The sequence below is a fragment of the Nicotiana attenuata genome, unplaced genomic scaffold (assembly GCF_001879085.1).
Source record: "Nicotiana attenuata strain UT unplaced genomic scaffold, NIATTr2, whole genome shotgun sequence".
In the NCBI taxonomy this organism is placed as follows: domain Eukaryota; kingdom Viridiplantae; phylum Streptophyta; class Magnoliopsida; order Solanales; family Solanaceae; genus Nicotiana; species Nicotiana attenuata.
The window spans coordinates 5,867-24,928 of NW_017673002.1; positions in this window are offsets into that span (position 1 = coordinate 5,867).

Sequence of the window (19,062 nt, forward strand, 5' to 3'; positions counted from 1 at the left end):
TTTCGGATGGGCTACGGGCCATTTCCTCCTATTTTTGAACTGTTGTTTTGTGATATTTGGTTTCCTTAATCGCGCTCGCATCCATCCCTTCGCGATCGCGTAGTGTAACTTTGGAGTAGATGATATTTACTCTAAGCATTCGCATTCTTCTGTCCGCGAACGCGTAAGTGTTCCTTTCCCTCCTTCGCGTTCGCGTGCTGAATAACGCGTTCACGTAGCTCAATTTCTGGGCCATCAACTTTTCCCTTCGCGATCGCACCCCACTGTACGCGATCGCGTAGTACATTTTTGGCAGTGGACTTTTCCTTCTTCGCGATGATTGAGTTGTTCTGATATGATTGAGTTTCCTATTTGCCAGCTTCTCCTCTACATGCTCTATACCAAGTTGTTAGCACTTCTTTGCCTCTTACTTGTTATTGGCCCTTATTTTCCTTGATTGAAGTGATTGCCTTACTTATGGTTTTGTTACTTCATAATTGTGAGTTCCTCTATTACTTTGTGCATATATGCTACATGTCCAAATTTTTGTGGTTGCCTGTGTAGTTATCACGTGCCTTATATGTCTTGTTATTTTGTAAAGGTTGTTGTATTCCTTTAATTTTTACGTGATTTTCTTGTTGCCATGTACTCATACTCTTGGTGGTAGAGATTCCTGTCATTGAGTTGTTGATTTAAATTATATACGGTGGGATCGAGTTGCACGCCACAACAGGAGGAATAAGGGTGATATATTGAGGAGGAATAAGGGTGAATTGATATTATATGGTGGGATCGGGTTGCGCGCTGCATTATATTATGTTTATTGTTATGATATTGATATTGTACGAGGGGATCGGGTTGCACGCTGCAACAGGAGAAATAAGGGTGATATATTGAGGAGGAATAAGGGTGAATTGATATTGTACAGTGGGATCGGGTTGCACGCCGCAACAGGAGGAATAAGGGTGATATATTGAGGAGGAATAAGGGTGAATTGATATTATATGGTGGGATCGTGTTGCGCGCCGCAACATATCTTGTATTTTGGTATCCCTTGATTTACTGTATTGACTTTAGTTTCTTCGTGCAAGACTTTTATAATTTGTATTTCTGGTTTCACTGAGTTTTGAGGATCGAGTTATTGTCATTGACTTATTGACTTGCCATCATTTCCTGAGTTCTTTTCCTAATACTATTATTCCGGTGAATTAATTTTCAAAGTAAACTTACTACGTTGAGTCATTTCCTCCTGCCCTGCTGAGTCATTCGTAATATCGTGATTTAAAATGAAGGAATTTATATCATGCTTCCTTGTGTGGCTTTAAGTTATAACTCGTCGTATATTTTAGTATCTACTATTTCTAATAATCATTATATTTTATCTCAATTGCTTCCCCATCTTAATCTTCTTCACTTGCCTAAGGTTTTCCTCTATTTTATTTAAAATTAAAATGTTGTTATTTTTAACTTAATAAATATTAAATGAAATAGCTTTTCGATTTTGAATTTTATACGAAAATGTTATTTTCTTCACTCAAAGGATTTCAAAAAATTAATAAAAATAACTTCCTCTTTCTCGTTGGTTTCCTATTTGGTCTTGAAACTATAAATTTACTTTATGAAATATAGATGGAACTTCTTGAACATCTTAATTAGTAGTTGATACAGATATGATGTATTAAGTAGCACGTTAATTTTGCCGTGTAAAGTGAAAGGGAAATATGTGGGTACAAGGTGCCATGTGTGTTAAAGGTTTGGAAGTTGTGATTTTGATATGAGACTTCGAGGATTGGAATGGTCGGAATTGTGTATTAGGAATGATGCGATTGGTTGAGTTAACATTGCTTTCCTTATTTGAGCACATTTTTACTTGTCTGTATCCCAGCTATGTTGGTGTTAATTTACTTGGTTACTTTTCGTTACCATCTGTGTTTTCCCTTTATCGTCTCTACTGTTTGTAATTTGATTTCTTCCTACTATTGGCGTTACTTTGTTATCTTTATCTTGTTAGCTGTATGTCATATCCTGTTCAGCTTATTAGACCAGTAGGTGTCTCGACTGTTCCTCGTCACTACTCCACCGAGGTTAGTCTTGATACTTACTGGGCACCACTGTGGTGTGCTCATACTACACTTCTGTACATTTTTGTACAGATCCAGGTATTCGGTCGTTAGTAGCTGTGCAGATTGTTTCTGTGGAGACTCAAGGTAAACCTGTTGCTGCATTCACAGGTCTCGGAGTCGCCTTCTATTGTACTTATTTTCATTATTTCCTTTTGTTCTGGAACAGTGATGCATTCACTTTGTAAAACTACTCCTAGAAAGAATTATGACTTGTACTGCCGATTTTGGGATTAAAAATTGTTCAGAGATTTCTATTTCGGAATTGTTCGAAGTTAGTAAATATTGTCGTTATTTCTGTTTATGTTAGGCTTACCTAGTCTTAGAGACTAGGTGCCATCACGACTCCTTTGGAGGGATATTGGGTCGTGACATTTGTATTCTCAGATCTTCGGGTTCCTTCGCTTGTTTCATTGCAAAATTCCAAGTGCTTCTTCTGAGTTTCCATTCTCCTTCATAAAAGTAAAATGGCTAAGACTTCATAAATAGTTCCGCAAAAGGAAACCTCTCCTTCATCAAGGCCCTCCGGTGACGGAACTGTGGCGGAGCCTCCCCTAGAGGACTTTGTTCCGACAAACTAGGACCCGCAGATATTACCTGGCGCGGCCGCGAAATTCCACCGCGGTCCACGCTTTTACCTGTTCTGAAGAGCTGCTTGTTCAACCCTACCACTGAGAGCGAAAAAGTAGGCGCGGGAGCGGAAGAGGTCCACTGACCGCGAAAAAGACACCGCAGACGCGGTTCAAACTTCAGAGAGTTCACATTTTGGACTTTTCAAGTCCGAGTCCACTACCAAATAACGCCTCCGCGAAAATGATTCTGCTGACCGCGAAATTTTGAGCGTGGTCAGCGGTCCAATTATAGACTTAGCCAACTTTTTCCAGTGTTAGTCCTGCATTGCATCAAAAATTCCTACACCATTCTCTCAACCATTTAGTCCAAAACAAATCCTACACTAAGAAGAAAATGAAAAACACATGGGTTGCCTCCTAAGAAGCGCCTGATTTAATATCGCGGCACGACGCAGGTTACCAGCAATCACTTGAGATGGATCATTGCCACCGCGTGGCTGTCATCAAACTTGCCAAGATAGTGCTTCACTCGATGCCCATTAACTCGGAAGATTTCACCACTTTTGTTTTCAAATAAAGGGCACCAAACGGAGTTACATGCACCACTTCAAAAGGGCCACTCCATTTTGACATGAGCTTACCCGGGAACAGTCGTAACCGAGAATTGAGTAGAAGAACCAAATCACCCTCCTTGAATTCCTTGCTTCGGGCATACTTGTCATGTAAGTACTTCATCTTGTCCTTATACAAGGACGAGCTGGAATAGGCATGGAACCTAAACTCATCAAGTTAATTGAGTTGCTCTACCCGGAGATTTGCTGCAACATCCCACTCAAGATTTAACTTCTTCAGTGCCCACGTGGCCTTATGTTCTAACTCAATCGGAAGATGGCACGCTTTCCCAAATACCAACCGGTACAGAGACATACCAATTGGAGTCTTGTAAGCAGTCCTGTAAACCCACAAAGCATCATCCAGTTTCTTTGATCGATCAATCCTATTTGCATTGACAGTTTTTGACAATATGCTCTTTATCTCCCTGTTGGAGACCTCAACTTGCCCACTAGCCTGGGGTTGATAAGTGGTTAATAACTTGTGATTGACACCATACTTGGAAAGTAAAGTATCGAAGGCCTTGTTGCAAAAATGAGAACCCCCATCACTGATGATCGCCCTAGGAGTGCCAAACCTTGTAAAAGTATTCTTCTTTAAGAAAGCCACTACACTCCGTGCTTCATTGTTGGGCAAAGCTACGGCTTCAACCCACTTGGAAACATAATCAACAGCAACCAAGATGTACGTGTTACGACATGAACTCACAAAAGGTCCTATGAAGTCAATTCCCCACACGTCAAATATGTCAACCTCAAGAATAGTGGTGAGAGGCATTTCATCTTTCTTGGACATTCCACCATCTCTCTGACACTCATCACATCTCTTCACCATCTCACTAGCATCTCTATGCAATGTAGGCCAATAACAACCACAACTGAGCACCTTTGAAGCAGTTCTCGCCCCACCATGATGACCACCGTAGGGCGAGAAATGGCAAGCCTCAAGAATACTCATTTGCTCCTCTTCCGGAACACATCTCCGGATCACACCATCATTACAAATCTTGAACAGGTAAGGCTCGTCCCAGTAGTAATCCAAACTATCCCGTTTGAGCTTCTTCCTTCGGTTAGAAGAGAGCTCACATGGGATAATGCCGTTCACAAGAAAATTAGCAACATCAGCGAACCAAGGCATACTATTCAAAGATACGCAGCGGAGTTGCTCATCCGGGAATGAATCATTAATTTCGAGCCCATCATGGGGCCTCCCCTCTTCCTCCAAGCGGGATAAGTGGTCCGCCACTTGGTTTTCACATCCTTTTCGATCAACAATCTCAAGGTCAAACTCTTGAAGCAATAGAACCCATCTCATCAACCGAGCCTTAGAATCCTTCTTTGTCATCAAGTAGCGAAGTGCTGTATGGTCAGTATGAACTACCACCTTGGCACCCATGAGATAAGGCCTAAACTTCTCCATGGCGAACACTATGGCTAGCAACTCTTTTTCCATCGCCGTGTAATTAACCTGGGCACCATTCATAGTTTTGGTTGCATAATACACCGGGTGAAACATCTTGTTCACTCTTTTACCCAAGACTGCTCCTACCGCAACATCACTTGCATCGCACATGAGCTCAAAAGGTAAGCTCCAATTAGGTGCGGTAATAATGGGAGTGGTTATCAGTTTGTACTTGAGAATTTCAAAAGCTTTCACGCATTCATCATTAAATATGAACTTTGCATCCTTTTCCAATAATTTGTACAAGGGATTCACTATCTTTGAAAAGTCCTTGATGAACCTTCGGTAGAAACCCGCATGCCCAAGAAAGCTCCTAACTCCCTTGACGGAAGTAGGAGGAAGAAGCTTTGAAATCACTTCAATCTTTGCCTTGTCCACCTCAATTCCGTTCTTTGAGATCTTATGGCCGAGGACAATGCCCTCCTCGACCATAAAGTGGCATTTTTCCTAGTTGAGCACTAGATTTGTCTCTTCACATCGGGCCAACACCTTGTCGAGATTCTTCAAGCATTCTTCAAAGGAGTCTCCCACAACACTAAAATCATCCATGAACACTTCCAAGAAGTCCTCCACCATGTCCGTAAAGATAGCCATCATACACCGCTGCAATGTAGCCGGTGCATTACACAAACCGAATGGCATCCGTGAAAATTCAAAGGTCCCGTACGGGCATGTGAATGTGGTTTTCTCTTGATCCTCCGGTGCAATCAAAATCTACTTGTAACCTGAGTACCCATCCAAAAAGCAGTAGTAGGCACGCCCGGCAAGCCTATCCAACATTTGGTCCAGAAAGGGCAATGGAAAATGATTCTTCCGGGTCACTTTATTCAGCTTCTGGTAGTCCATGCACACCCTCCATCCAGTGATAGTCCTGGTGGGAATCAACTCATTTTGCTCATTGGTGACCACAGTCATACCACCCTTCTTCGGCACACATTGTACCGGTGAAGTCCACAAACTATTCGAGATGGGGTACACAACCCCTGCATCTAGTCACTCGATCACCTCCTTTTTGACAACCTCTTGCATAGACTCGTTCAACCTCCTTTGATGTTCCACGTAGGGTTTGGCATCATCTTCGAGAATAATCTTGTGCATGCAAAAGGCGGGGCTTATTCCCCGAATATCAGCTAGAGTCCATCCAATCTTCTTCCTTCTTTGGAGCACCTCTAGGGTGGTATCTACCTGCATGTTAGTAAGACACGAAGAAAGAATAACAGGTAAAGTTGAACTAGGGCCCAAGAATTCATACCTAAGGTGTGAAGGCAAAGGTTTCAGCTCCAATATGGGAGGTTCCTCAATTGAGGGCTTTGTTGGCGGAGTCTTTCTGTTCTCAAGATCCAAGGAAAGCTTACGGGGCTCATAAGAGTAAGAACCCATTCCGTGCAATGCATTGACACACTCCACCAAACCTTCATCCTCCGTCATAACATGGTTCAACAATACCAATTCCAAAGGATCCTCCACATTGATCATGGCACTCGTGTCATCAACTATCACCTCCGTTACAAGATCCACAAATGAACAAACCTCACTACTATTCGGCTGCCTCATTGATTTGCACACATGGAAGACAACTTTTTCATCACCCACCCGGAAGGTGAGCTCCCCTGCTTCCACATCAACCAATGCCTTCCCAATTGCTAGGAAAAGTCTCCCCAATATTATAGGCACCTCGTAGTCGACTTCGCAGTCGAGAATCACAAAATCCGCAGGCAAAATAAACTTGTCAACACGGACAAAAACATCATCAATAATACCAAGTGGCCTCTTCATTGTTCTATCCACCATTTGCAATCTCATTGAAGTAGCTCTCGATTGACCAATACCCAAAGTTTTGAACATGGAGTAAGGAATGAAATTTATACTTGCTCCTAAATCACATAAGGCCTTTGCAAAATCCGCGCTCCCAATGGTACATGGAATGGTGAATGCTCCGGGATCTTCAAACTTTGGAGCCATCGAGTGTACAATTGCATTCACTTGATGAGTCATTTTGATTGGTCTCACAATTCATAGATCTCTTTTTAGTCACCAAGTCTTTCATAAACTTGGCGTATCCCGGCATTTGCTCAAGAGCTTCCACCAAAGGAACATTGATCGACAAGCTTTTTATCATCTCAATAAGCTTCTTGAATTGGTTTTCATTCTTTTGCTTCGCAAGTCTTTGAAGGTAAGGTGGAGGAGGCCTTGGGAAGGGAGCCTTAGCCTTGGGCACTACCGTTTTCGGCATGTCTATCACGTGTTCCCTAGACGGGTTCACATCATTTTGAGTCTCCACCTCATTATCATGAATATCAATTCTCACTTCAGCATTCAAATTCTCTTCACTCACTTGCTCATCAACTATTGGAACATCATCATCTTGCACTTCAACCGCAACACTCACAACTTCCTTTTGCTTGGAGGTATTTACTTCACCACCTCTACCGCTCCTTGTGATTACCGCTATTGCATGCCCGATATTATTCCTACCCTTCGGGTTTACTACTGTATCACTAGGTAGAGCCCCCTTAGGGCGAGTGTTCAAAGATTGCGAAATCTGGCCAAGTTGAACCTCCAAGTTTCGGATAGAAGTATTATGGGACGCCAACTGAGCATCGGAGTCGGCGTTCTTTTTCATCATTTTCTCAAACATCATCTCAATCCTTCCCATCTCATTGTTTGACGAGCTAGGACCTTGGGACGGAAATGGAGGCGGGTTGTTTGGTTGTTGATACATCGGAGGCCTTTGGAAGCCCGGCCCCCGATTCCCTTGATTACCATTATTCCAACCCTCTTGGTTGTTGTTTCCTCCACAATTGCTATTGTTGCCACCCTAGTTGCCCTGGTTGTTCTGGTTGCCCCAATTTTGATTGGTGTTCCCCCAGTTACTATTTCCTTGTTGGTTTTGATTCCCCCAATTTCCTTGGGATCTCCACTGTTGTTGTTGGTTTGGAGCATTGCCCCGTTGTCCTTGGTAATTGTTCACATACTGGACTGCTTCACTTTGATCGTCATACCCATCACCTTGGTTGAAACCACTACTACCCTGCTCATATTGATCTGGATTTCCTTGACTTTGTTGACCTCTTTGTCGCCTTTTGTTGACCAACATGTTTACCCCTTCCATAGCATTTACTTGTCTTGGCACATGAACTTGCTGCAATTGAGCTTTTGCCAACTGGTTCATTGTTGTAGTCAACTCTGCTATTGCTTGGCAGTGGTCATGGAGCTCTTTGTGTAGGTGAGTGACTGTGGGATCACCTTGTGGCACATTAGCTTGGCTTTGCCATGCCGAGGAAGTATCTGCCATCTCATCCAATATCTCACACGCCTCAGCATAAGGTGTGTTCATAAAGTTTCCCCCTGCTAGCTGGTTTACTACACACTGATTGGTTATGTTAATGCCATGGTAGAATGTTTGTTGGATCATTGCTTCGGTCATGTCATTGTTCGGACATTCTTTCACCATCGTCCGGTACCTTTCCCAGATCTCATGAAGTGGTTCATTAGGTTCCTGTTTGAAGGCCAGGATCTCATCTCTCAATGTCGCCATATGCCCCGGCGAGAAAAACTTAGCTATAAACTTATCGGCCAACTCATCCCACGTAGTGATGGAATGGTTGGGAAGTCTTTCGAGCCAGTCCAAAGCTTTCCCTCTAAGTGAAAAAGGGAACAATCTCAATCTCAATGCATCATCCGACACATTTGTCCGTTTTCTTCCCCAGCAGGTATCCACAAAGCCCTTGAGATGTTTATATGCATTCTGATGGGAGCACCTGTGAAGTACCCTCATTGCTCCAATAAAGTCAATATAACATTTGTAATCTGGAAATTGCCCGGATCCGGGGTGGGACAATTGCACTTGCGTAGCCTTCATTTGGAAGCACCCGAGGAGCTACTCGCGGAGGAACTGGGGGAGGTCTAGAATATTGTCATTGCCCTGGTGGCCTCTTCTTTGAGTTTGAGGTACTAGAGGGACCTCATCTTCAGCATTATCATCTACCTCCTCCCCCGGAACATTTCCAGTAGGATCATTGTTTTCCATGTTGTACCTGAATCGATTAACTCACACAAGTTAGTAAAACAGAAGGAAAGAAAAACAAGACACAAAACTAGTCAGATAGATAGCCAAAGCCATTTAGCTCCCCGGAAACAACGCCAAAAAATGACCGGCTCCAACCCTATACCACTATAAAATGGCAAAGAGTGGTCGATGCAGATTTTACCCGAAAGGTCGGGATCGATATCCACAAGGAGATAATATTGGTTGGGAATTGGGTTTCTATCCAATCTAGCTATGCGTGTTGTTCTTAATTGCACTTCTATCCATGTTTTGTTTTGTTTCTATTCTACTTTTATGCTAATGAATGCTGAAAGTAATCTAAGTATAATGTTTTTGTAAGGGTTTTCTCAGTTAATAAAAGATACTAAGGAAGTGACTTACACCTAGGCGAGTATCTAATGGGGTCTAAAACTTAGGACAAACTTGTTATAATTGGGATCATGATATAACCATTGCATATAATTACTCACTCTATACCTCTCGGTAGTTCGAGTGACTTTGCTCGAATTGGCTTTCTCAAGCCCAATTGGGTGTCCAAACAATGCAAGCAAAATTGGCTCAAGTCGGTATTACTATCTCTAGGTTTAACCCTTTAATTGGGGCTACAAATCTCTTGAATGCACCCCAATTCCTTGTTAGCCTGAATTTCCTAGACTTAGTCTCTCTTTCTCAAGAAGAGTCTAAGTCATATAGGCACGAATCAGTGTCTGCAACCACCAATTCAACAATTAAAGCATGATTCAAGCTAAATATCATTAACCCATAAACAATTAAGCCCTAAAATTGAAGACCCATTAAATACCCACACTAGGGTTGGCTCACAACCCTAGCTAATGGGTTTAGCTACTCATAATCAAGGTAGAAATCAAAGATGGAGATGAAATATAACCCATAAAAAGTAATTACAAGAGTAAAATACAAGATTAATGGTTAAAGCTACTCTAAAATTACTCAAAACAGCTAAGTACGGTGGTTCACGTGTTCCTCAAAACAAAAGATGACCTAAAAATGTGAAAAAGAACTATTTATACACAGCTAAAATTTTCGGACAAAAATACCCCTACGGAGGTTCCGCTGTCAGCGGAAAACTGGGCGCCTCAGCGCTTGGACTTCTGCGACCGCGCAAAAGCGAGCGTGGACCGCGTTTCTTCCATCTTGAACTGGGACTGGGCTAGATTCCGCTGGGAGCGTAAAAATGTCTGCCTCAGCGTTGGCTTCAGTCGCGGCCGCGTAAAATGTTCGCGGCCCGCGTTTCCCAGTTAATCTCAAATTTCCAAGGTCTTTGAATCTCTTTTTCGCCCTCAGCGCAATTAACACCGTGGCAGCGTCAAGTGTTCCGCTGCCGCGCTATTTCACCGCGGTCAGCGGTATCTGTTTTGCCCTAAAATGCCTCTCTGAATCTCAATTCCGCTGTCAGCGTAATTGTGTCCGCCCCAGCGGTGAACCTTCTGCGGCCGCCCTTTTCCTCCGCTGTCAGCGCTTTTATTCCAGCTTTGAACTTGTGCAGGTTTTAACTCCTTTATGAGCTGGTTATGACTTTCTTGCTTCATTTTGACCAAACACTATATACAAGCACAATAAGTTAGTTTTCGCGAATACTTTTACGCATTTATGATCCGAAACTTAAGCAAAAGAGAGCATAAGATAGGCTAGAATCCGTAGTTATCAATGCTCGGGTCTTCTCTCCCCCCGTGGGGATCGCTAGTTACCTGAGATACTTGGTGACCAAAGAGGATCAGCCGCGATGGATGCGGTGGCAGACGCTTGTTTGTTCAACGAGGCTCAACACCTCTGAATCGGTAAGTTCGATGGCCATTCCATTATCTTTTTAAAACTTCGAATTGTAGATTGTTCTAACATTTTCCTCCTTACTCGGAGGCTTCGGTGTTGCATCACGAGGCCTTCCTTCGAATCTGAGAGGAGCGCAAGGATGAGGTTCAGGGCCTCATGGAGAAATGTGATACCTACAAGCTTCTCAGTGAGAAGCTTCAGGCAGATTTGGTGACGGCTCGAGATGAGCATGCTAAGATGGCCGAGCAGGTATTCCGAGTGCTTAATGATAGTAAAGATGAGTTGGAGATAACAACTAACGATCCGATTCTATATGTTCGACAGAGGTTCGAACAGATCAAGGACCTTTAAAGGCAAATAGATGAAGTACAATCCGAGGCTGAAAAGCTCAAGGGGTGTGTGGACATCTTAGCTTCAAAAAAGGAGGTCGTCCAAGCAAAGCTGGAGTCCGCCGTGTCTCAGCTTTGGGTTGCAAGGGAGAATGCCTTGGTTCAGGCAAAGAAAATCGAGGAGCTTCAGTCCAATTTAGCCAACTTGGCCAAAGAGCTCGATGTCACCAGACTGAGGTGGCCGCGGCCAATGATAAGGCCCAGGCTAATGCGACCCAATACAAGGTCGATGTCGAAGCCACCCTAGCACAGGCCAAGAGCATGGTGGATCATGCGAGATAGAAAGCTCGAAGGGAGGCCCTCGAGGGGGAACGTGATCAAAATTTTGATATATCTATTGAAATCGAGATTGCTAGGGTAGAGGAAATAAAGGCTCGTAAGTTGGCTTTTCCCGAGGAGTACTCCAAGAATTTGAGCTAATCCGGCGGTGGAGAAGACTCTGAGGGCGAAGATGCCTCTTTTGATAAGGACCATGCTGCTTAGGCTTTGTAATTATTGTAATTTTTTATTTTTATTTTGAAGCCGATCGGCCCTTGCAAACAACTCTTAATTGGGCCATATGATCCTTGTATAAAGGCTTTTGAGATATATGTTAAAAACTTTCTTCCCTTCCATGGCTCCTGAATTTGCTGCCTTTTTGTTAGTTTATACAAAGGTCAAAGTGCCTTATCATGAAATAATGGGATCGCATTCGAAGCTTTGAGATGGTAAGGACCGATGTTAAGTACTATCCTTGACCATTCCTGATCGGTAAACCTAGATCGAAAGCTTGAATTCGAACCGAGGCGGTTTTGTGTCAAGTGAGATCATTTATTTGAACTTGAATCAAGGTAACCCTTAAGTTTGATAACCGAGTGAGAGTGGTTTCTCAAACTCGAAAATAAAAGTAACCCTTAGGCTTTAATAGTCGAGTGAGGTCTTGCCTGAACTCGAAATAAGATAGCCCTTAGGCTTCTAATCGAGTGAGAATGATCTCTCGAACTCGAAGTAAAATTAGCCCTTAGGCCTTTGTATTTTACTTTCTTTTGTTTTTGGCCGATCTGGCATTTTGTGAAACGATCGTTTTTATAAAATATATATATATATATATATATATAAGGCTTTCCACCATTTTCGGCTCTAAAATTTTTCCTTTGCTTTATTGCTTGTATACACAAAGGTTGGAATGCCTTAGCACAAAATAGTTAGGTTGTGTTCGAGGGTTCGAACAAACCTGGCCTTTATTGCCCTTCTGGGTTAAGGCGTTACCTGGTTTCGGTGTTTACCGAAGTTTTTTCCCAAAAATATCTTAAGTTTAAGGTTATGCCGAGGTAGCCTTTAGAACCTGTTGTGAAAGAATTTTTTCTTTTTTCGAAGGCAAGTATTTGTTCGGATTTCGGACGTCTCCAAACCGTGTTAAATGGTTCATAGCCTTTTGGTTCGGGCTGAGACCATTGAGCTCGCTTTTCCGAGTTATCCAGGCTTGCCTAAGATAACAGTCCCCGAATGAGTATGGCCGTGACCTTTGAAATTCGAGGGTTGCCTAAGAGGTCTTATGCCCTCGATGTTCAATAGTTTGATCCGAGTTTATTTTATGGACGGTAGTCCCCGAGTGTTGGGGTGATTATCCGAACTCTGGTTGCCATTGGCCCTTGGGCTCGTTTTCATAACAGATCAAAAGTATGGGGTCATAAAGTGGAAATTTTTCCAAGACATAAATAGTTGCAAGGAAAGTACTTCTCTTTATTCTGGTAAAAAACAAATACACATGCGTATATGTTTTCTGTCAGGGCTCGAGTAATCTATGTGGGCATGGTTCGTTTTGACCGTTTGGCCCTAACAATAAATCCTACCTATTGAGACCCTTTCATTTTGAAATAATTTCCTTCCTAGAATAATTCAATATCCGAGGGAAATCACCCCCCTCGTATTTGAGGTTGATTGTAGAAAAATTTCGGATACTATAAACACAGTCTTTGATACCAATTTGTGGTCGGCCTTCAATTCTAAGGTAGCACGATCCGCTGTTGCCTCGTTAAAAACCTTGCCGAAAAACCCATTTGGGACAAAAACGGTTCAAGGGAATAAGAGTGCAACGCGTGCTCTCAGACCTAAAGGCTTCGTACCGCTCCTCGTTGATAACCCGCAAGTGTTAGTCAAAAGATAGAAAGAATTGAAATGGGGTCGTACCTCAGCAGCAATATCGTTTGAGATGAGTTACGTTCCAATTATTCGGTAGCTATTCTCCGTCCATGGTTCCGAGTTTATAGGATCCTTTTCCTGTGATTTCAAGAATCTGGTACGACCCTTCTCAGTTCGGACCCAATTTTCCTTCATTTGGATTTCGGGTGTTTTACGTGACCTTCCTCAGTACCAAGTCCCCAACATTAAATTATCAAAGCTTGGCCCTTCGATTGTAATACTTCTTGATTCGTTGTTTCTGGGCAGCCAATCAAACAAAGGCAGCTTCACGTCGTTCATCTAATAGCTCTAGGCTCGTATTCATGGCCTCGTCATTTGATTTCTTCATCGCATATCAGAATCTGATGCTCGGCTGCCCAACTTCGACCGGTATTAAAGCTTCGGCGCCATAAACCAAAGAGAACGGGGTAGCCCCAGTACTGGACTTCGAAGTTGTGCGGTATGCCCAAAGGACTTTGGGCAAGACTTCTCTCCATCTTCCTTTGGCGTCGGTCAACCTTTTCTTGAGGTTTTGAATTATGGTTTTGTTGGTCGATTCGGCTTGCCTATTCCTGCTAGGGTGATAAGGTGTTGATAAAATCTTGTTGATCTTGAGGCCTTCGAGAAATTTGGTCACCTTGCTGCCAATAAACTATTTTCGTTGTCACATGCAATTTCGGATGGTATTCCAAATCGACATACAATGTGGTCCCAAATGAAGTCGATGACTTCTTTCTCCCTGACCTTCTAATAGGCCTGTGCTTCAACCCATTTAGAGAAATAGTCAGTCATAAATAAAACAAATTGAGCCTTATCTGGTGATGATGGAAGAAGGCCGACGATGTCCATCCCCACTTCATGAAGGGCCACGAGAATAAAACCAAATGCAACAGCTCCTCGGGTTGATGAATCATTAGAGCATGTATTTGACATTTATCACATTTTTGCACAAACTCCTTCAAACGGCTCTAATTACCTTTTGAACCAGTGATTCCGCGCCTGAGTGGTTCCCACATGTGACTTCGTGGACTTCCCTCAAAACATACTCGGTATCTCCTGATCCCAGACATATTACTAGCGGACCGTCGAACATCCTTCTAAGTGAGGTATTATCTTCAGACAAGCTAAATCGAGCTGCCTTCGTGCGCAGGGCCCTCAATTCCTTTGGATCTGAAGGACGTTTTCCGTTCTTCAAATACTCTATGTATTTGTTTCTCCAATCCCAGGTCAAGCTCGTGGAGTTTATCTCGGTGTGGCCTTCTTCGACCACTGAGCTCATGAGTTGTACGATAGCCCCCGAATTGAGTTCCTTGTCTTTGACCGACGAGCCTAGGTTTGCGAGGGCATCAGATTTGCTATTTTGATCTCGAGGCACATGCTGCAAAGTCCATCCCTTGAACCGGTGTAGAGTTACTTGTAGCTTATCCAAGTATCTTTGTATTTGTTCCTCTCGAACTTCAAAGGTTCCGTTAACCTAATTCACAACGAGGAGGGAGTCGCATTTGGCTTCGGTCACCTCTTCTCCCAAGCCTTTGGCTAGTTCGAGACCTGCAATCATGGCCTCATATTCGGCCTCGTTGTTAGTCAATTTTACAGTTCTAATAGATTGTCTAACAACGTTACCTATGGGTGGTTTTAGCACGATGCCGAGTCCGAACCTTTTTACGTTCGAAGCACGTCCGTAAAGAGGGTCTAGATCCCCGAAGATGTACCTGAGTTGAATAAAAACTCTCTTTCAACCTCAGTTACTAGGGCCGGCGTGAAGTCATCCACGAAGTCTGCCAAGATTTGAGACTTGATGGCTGTTCGGAGTCGATACTACATATCGCACCCGTTGAGTTCTACGGCCCATTTAGCCAATCGTCCCGAAAGTTCGGGTTTATGAAAAATATTTTGAAGGGGATAAGTTGTTACAACACATACGGGATGACATTGAAAGTACGGTTTGAGTTTCCTAGAGGCGCTTATCAAAGCGAGCGCTAACTTTTCTAGATGAGGATATCTAGTTTCGGCTTCACCTAGGGTCCGACTAACATAATAGATAGTGAATTGGGTACCTTGTTCTTCTTAGACTAGGACTCCATACCGCTATCTATGATAGTGCTAGATATAATTATAGTTATTTGTCTGCCTTCGACGTTTGAAGCAGCGGCGGGCTCGACAAGTATCACTTAAGTTCCTCCAAAGCCCGTTGACATTCTGGGGTCCATGTGAAGTTGTTCTTCTTTTTCAGAAACGAGAAGAATCGATGACTTCTGTTGGACGATCTCGAGATGAATCAACCCAGGACTGCAATGCGCCCGGTTAGCCTTTGTACGGCCTTCACATTATCCACTACCGCGATATCCTCGATTGCTTTGATCTGAGAAACTTGACGGACCCGACCCCGAAGCTCCGGGTTGAGCTTTATGTTGTATTTCTTCAGTATACTGAAAGCTTCCTGCAAATGCTTCAAATGGTCCTCTGCTCGCAGGGACATAACTAGCATGTCATCAATATGAACTTCCATAGATTTCCCTATCTGTTCTTCAAACATTCGGTTTACTAGGAGTTGATAGGTTGCACCAACATTTTTTTAGTCAGAATGGAATTACATTATAATAGTAGGTACCATACTTAGTGATGAACAAAGTTTTTTCCTGGTCTTCCGGGTTCATTTGTATTTGGTTGTACCCGGAATAGGCGTCGAGAAAATTGAGGATCTCGTGGCCGGCCGTGGCATCGATCATGCGATCGATGTTAGGCAAAGGAAAAGAATCCTTGGGGCATGCTTTATTTAGGTTTTTATAGTCTACACACATCCTAAGCTTGTTTCCCATTTTAGGGACTACTACTACATTCACTAACCATTCGGGATATTTTACTTCCCGGATGGATCCTATTTTGAGAAGCTTGGTTACCTCGTCTTTGATGAAAATGTGTTTGACCTCGGACTGAGGCCTCCTTTTTTGTTTCATCGGGCGGAACTTCGGGTCCAAGCTTAGTTTATGAGTAGTGATCTCCGGTGGGATCCCTGTCATATCGAGATGGGACCAGGCAAAACAATCCATATTAGCAATAAAAAATTGAATAAGATTTTTCCTGAGCTCGGGAGTTAACCTCGTGCCAGGTATACCTTTTGATCGGGCAGATGCTCGACCAGTATGATTTGTTCCAGATCTTCGACAATTGATTTTGTGGCGTCAGAATCTTTGGGGATTATGAAGGATCAATGTATCATATAGTCATCATCCTCGTACGTCCCCTGCTCCTCTGGTTGGGTCGAGGCCGGTGTTTGTGGTTGCTATTTAACCTCCTGCTTTCCCTTCGAACTTGACCCTTTTGTTGATGAGAGCGCCGATATAGGTATCACTTCGTCGATGGCAAACATTTCCTTGGCAGCGGGTTGCTCCCGTAGAATGTTTTGACTCCCTCTGGCGTTGGGAATTTTAGAACCTGGTGAAGGGTCGAAGGCACTGCTCTCATGTTATGGATCCATGATCTCCCAAATATAGCATTATACCTCATATCGCCCTCGATCACATGGAACTTCGTTTCTTGGATGGTCCCAGCCATGTTTACTACAAAGTTATTTCACTTTTGATGGTTTCACATGCCATATTGAAGCCGTTTAGAACTCGGGCCGCGGGTACAACCTGATCCTGAAAGCCGAGCTGTTCTACGATCCTTTATTGAATTATGTTGGCCAAGCTATCTGGATCAATCAAAACACGTTTAACTTGAGTCTTATTCATAAGTACAGATATTACCAGTGCGTCATTGTTAGGTTGTTCAATCCCTTATTCATAACTTGAGTCTCCCTTGTGATCGACACCTTGGTGCGCTTTAATACTGGTCCTTGAGGAGTATCGACCCCTCCAAAGAACATATGAATCACGTGTAGTGATTCTTCCTACTCGTTCTGTCTACTGGAATATCTATTTTTGAAGTGATTCTTGGCCCGGTCGCTTAAGAATTCCTGAAGATGCCCCTCATTGAACAACCGGGCTACTCCTCCCTTAGTTGTCTGCAATCTTTTGTTTTATGGCCATGGGTGCCATGATACTTGCATATTTTGTTGGGATTTCTCTGGGCCGGATCGGTTTGTAGAGGTCGAGGCCATCTAGTATCCTTGATACGTCCGATGGCTGATACGATGGTGGATGCATCTACATTGAAGTTATATTCCGACAGTCGTGGCGCTTCATTGGGCCCGGCATCCCTGTCGAAACCACCCTTGCTCATGAGTCCTCGTGATCTTTGACCTCGCATTTCTCCTCTCATTCCATGCAAAGTTTCGTCCAGACCCGCTGCCTCTACGGTCTCCGTTATACAGTTGATATCGATCTTTATTCGACCTTGGCTCTCGGTCGATATCCCTATTGATTCTATCTATGGGCCTGTTAGGATAAACGGACCCAGAAGGAGTCCCTAGTTGATCATCCTCGACCCTGATCTTCGACTAATATCGATTAACTACATCGGCCCAAGTGACAGCTGGATACTCGATCAAATTTTGCTTCAACTGCTATGAAGCTATGGAACTCCAAATGTTGAGACCTTGAGTGAAATCTTGAACAGCCCAATCGTCGGTGACCGGTGGCAAATCCATTCTCTCTGTTTGAAACCGAGATACGAATTCCCTGAGCATCTCGCTGTCCTTCTGCCTTACCTTGAAAAGGTCTGACTTTCTTATTGCGACCTTAATGGCTCCGGCGTGTGCCTTTACAAAAGAATCTACAAGTATAGCAAACGAGTCAATAAAATTAGGCGGTAAATTATGATACCATATCATGGCACCCTCCGATAGAGTCTCCCCGAATTTCTTCAGTAATACGGATTCAATTTCGTCATCTTCCAAGTCGTTTCCTTTGATGGCGCACGTGTACGAGGTGACGTATTTATTTGGATTAGTCATCCCGTTATACTTAGGAATCTCGGGCATACGGAACTTCTTGGGCATTGGCTTCGGATCCGCACTTGGGGGGGGGGGGAAAGGTTTTTGTACAACCTTTCTCGAATCTAGTCCGTTCAATATCTGGGGTGCCCCGGGATTTGGTCGACCTTGGAGTTATAGGTTTCCACCTTCTTATCAGTTTCCCCAATCTTCTTTTCCCCTGTCTCGATTCGTTTTGTCAATTTTTCGAGCATCTTTATAATAGCAAAATTGGTCTCCGATTCCTTCTCGTTTGATTTTCTTGAAGCCGATTCGACCTTGTGTATAACTTCTTGGGATGGATCAAGTTCGACCCTGCTTGGCATTTGGTTCTGATTTTGGAGCTGAGCTATTGCTGCCTGTTGGGCCTGCAACATTTCAAAGATTACCCGCAGGGTGATCCCGCCATCTTCACTGCCATGTGCATTCTGAGCACCTGATCAGGTAACTCCACGAACGATGCTTACTAGATCGACGGACAAATTTCCATTGATGGCTACATGCGAACTGACGTCGATCAGATCTACAGCCGGAACTCCATCGAGTCCAGCAGGGGGTACAACGTTTCCTGGTGCAATGTTCTCTTTCTCGCCGTAGTGGCTTAGATCATTGTCAATGTGTTGAGGTGCTGACTGAGAGTTCGACATTTTTTATTCCTGTAATCAAAGACATTTCAAAGAACAAGCGTAAAATAGTGTGTTACGAAAATTTATACCAGACAATCACTATTATCCTTAGCCCTACGTTGGGTGCCATTGTTTACCCTAAAAACGGATAAGAATGAATTTTTACTGTGGTTTTAAGGGTACGTGATTTACTTAGCACAAATTGAGAGAAAACGTAAATTGACAATGAAATTAACTGAGAATATAAATGAAGCAAACCAAATAAAATGTATAGCTTTAATCCTTGAGCTAGACTGCCCTCGAATTAAGTGAATATTTCGCCGGAACGCATGAACACAATAACAGAAATATTGAGAGCTTAAGAGAAAGTGAATATATAGCTTTATGTA